Here is a 2924-nt window from a genome sequence, read left to right as displayed (position 1 = left end):
GCTTTGGAACACATTCTGCCACACTTGCTCTTTCTGCATGTCTCTAGCAGCCAGAAAGCGCTGTAAAGCGCTCTTTTCTCGAGAAAAGCAACACTCAGGGGGACTTCTGTAACTTTGCTTGCAGCAGCACCTTGGTGTGTTTTCTGTGTTCTCCAAGTGAAAATAAGCCTGTCCGGAGCCCGTGGTAGCTCCAGCTGCTTTGGAACACATTCTGCCACACTTGCTCTTTCTGCATGTCTCTAGCAGCCAGAAAGCGCTGTAAAGCGCTCTTTTGCCCGAGAAAAGCAACACTCAGGGGGACTTCTGTAACTTTGCTTGCAGCAGCACCTTGGGGTGTTTTCTGTGTTCTCCAAGTGAAAATAAGCCTGTCCGGACCCTGTGGTAGCTGCAGCTGCTTTGGAACACATTCTGCCACACTTGCTCTTTCTGCATGTCTCTAGCAGCCAGAAAGCGCTGTAAAGCGCTCTTTTGCCCGAGAAAAGCAACACTCAGGCGGACTTGTGTAACTTTGCTTGCAGCAGCACCTTGGTGTGTTTTCTGTGTTCTCCAAGTGAAAATAAGCCTGTCCGGAGCCCGTGGTAGCTCCAGCTGCTTTGGAACACATTCTGCCACACTTGCTCTTTCTGCATGTCTCTAGCAGCCAGAAAGTGCTGTAAAGCGCTCTTTTGCCCGAGAAAAGCAACACTCAGGGGGACTTCTGTAACTTTGCTTGCAGCAGCACCTTGGTGTGTTTTCTGTGTTCTCCAAGTGAAAATAAGCCTGTCCGGAGCCCGTGGTAGCTCCAGCTGCTTTGGAACACATTCTGCCACACTTGCTCTTTCTGCATGTCTCTAGCAGCCAGAAAGCGCTGTAAAGCGCTCTTTTGCCCGAGAAAAGCAACACTCTGGGGGACCTCTGTAACTTTGCTTGTAGCAGCACCTTGGGGTGTTTTCTGTGTTCTCCAAGTGAAAATAAGCCTGTCCGGAGCCCGTGGTAGCTCCAGCTGCTTTGGAACACATTCTGCCACACTTGCTCTTTCTGCATGTCTCTAGCAGCCAGAAAGCGCTGTAAGGCACTCTTTTCTCGAGAAAAGCAACACTCAGGGGGGTTCTGTAACTTTGCTTGCAGCAGCACCTTGGGGTGTTTTCTGTGTTCTCCAAGTGAAAATAAGCCTGTCCGGTGCCTGTGGTAGCTCCAGCTGCTTTGGAACACATTCTGCCACACTTGCTCTTTCTGCATGTCTCTAGCAGCCAGAAAGCGCTGTAAAGTGCTCTTTTCTCGAGAAAAGCAACACTCAGGGGGACTTCTGTAACTTTGCTTGCAGCAGCACCTTGGTGTGTTTTCTGTGTTCTCCAAGTGAAAATAAGCCTGTCCGGAGCCCGTGGTAGCTCCAGCTGCTTTGGAACACATTCTGCCACACTTGCTCTTTCTGCATGTCTCTAGCAGCCAGAAAGCACTGTAAAGCGCTCTTTTCTCGAGAAAAGCAACACTCAGGGGGGGTTCTGTAACTTTGCTTGCAGCAGCACCTTGGTGTGTTTTCTGTGTTCTCCAAGTGAAAATAAGCCTGTCCGGAGCCCGTGGTAGCTCCAGCTGCTTTGGAACACATTCTGCCACACTTGCTCTTTCTGCATGTCTCTAGCAGCCAGAAAGCGCTGTAAAGCGCTCTTTTCTCGAGAAAAGCAACACTCAGGGGTACTTCTGTAACTTTGCTTGCAGCAGCACCTTGGTGTGTTTTCTGTGTTCTCCAAGTGAAAATAAGCCTGTCCGGAGGCCGTGGTAGCTCCAGCTGCTTTGGAACACATTCTGCCACACTTGCTCTTTCTGCATGTCTCTAGCAGCCAGAAAGCGCTGTAAAGCGCTCTTTTCTCGAGAAAAGCAACACTCAGGGGGACTTCTGTAACTTTGCTTGCAGCAGCACCTTGGTGTGTTTTCTGTGTTCTCCAAGTGAAAATAAGCCTGTCCGGTGCCTGTGGTAGCTCCAGCTGCTTTGGAACACATTCTGCCACACTTGCTCTTTCTGCATGTCTCTAGCAGCCAGAAAGCACTGTAAAGCGCTCTTTTCTCGAGAAAAGCAACACTCAGGGGGACTTCTGTAACTTTGCTTGCAGCAGCACCTTGGTGTGTTTTCTGTGTTCTCCAAGTGAAAATAAGCCTGTCCGGAGCCCGTGGTAGCTCCAGCTGCTTTGGAACACATTCTGCCACACTTGCTCTTTCTGCATGTCTCTAGCAGCCAGAAAGCGCTGTAAAGCGCTCTTTTGCCCGAGAAAAGCAAAACTCTAGGGGACTTCTGTAACTTTGCTTGCAGCAGCACCTTGGTGTGTTTTCTGTGTTCTCCAAGTGAAAATAAGCCTGTCCGGAGCCCGTGGTAGCTCCAGCTGCTTTGGAACACATTTTGCCACACTTGCTCTTTCTGCATGTCTCTAGCAGCCAGAAAGCGCTGTAAGGCACTCTTTTCTCGAGAAAAGCAACACTCAGGGGGGGTTCTGTAACTTTGCTTGCAGCAGCACCTTGGGGTGTTTTCTGTGTTCTCCAAGTGAAAATAAGCCTGTCCGGTGCCTGTGGTAGCTCCAGCTGCTTTGGAACACATTCTGCCACACTTGCTCTTTCTGCATGTCTCTAGCAGCCAGAAAGCGCTGTAAAGCGCTCTTTTCTCGAGAAAAGCAACACTCAGGGGGACTTCTGTAACTTTGCTTGCAGCAGCACCTTGGTGTGTTTTCTGTGTTCTCCAAGTGAAAATAAGCCTGTCCGGAGCCCGTGGTAGCTCCAGCTGCTTTGGAACACATTCTGCCACACTTGCTCTTTCTGCATGTCTCTAGCAGCCAGAAAGCACTGTAAAGCGCTCTTTTCTCGAGAAAAGCAACACTCAGGGGGGGTTCTGTAACTTTGCTTGCAGCAGCACCTTGGTGTGTTTTCTGTGTTCTCCAAGTGAAAATAAGCCTGTCCGG

The sequence above is a fragment of the Zosterops lateralis genome (assembly GCF_965231275.1).
Source record: "Zosterops lateralis genome assembly, chromosome: 23".
Lineage (NCBI taxonomy): Eukaryota > Metazoa > Chordata > Aves > Passeriformes > Zosteropidae > Zosterops > Zosterops lateralis.
This window is presented reverse-complemented; position numbering follows the sequence as displayed.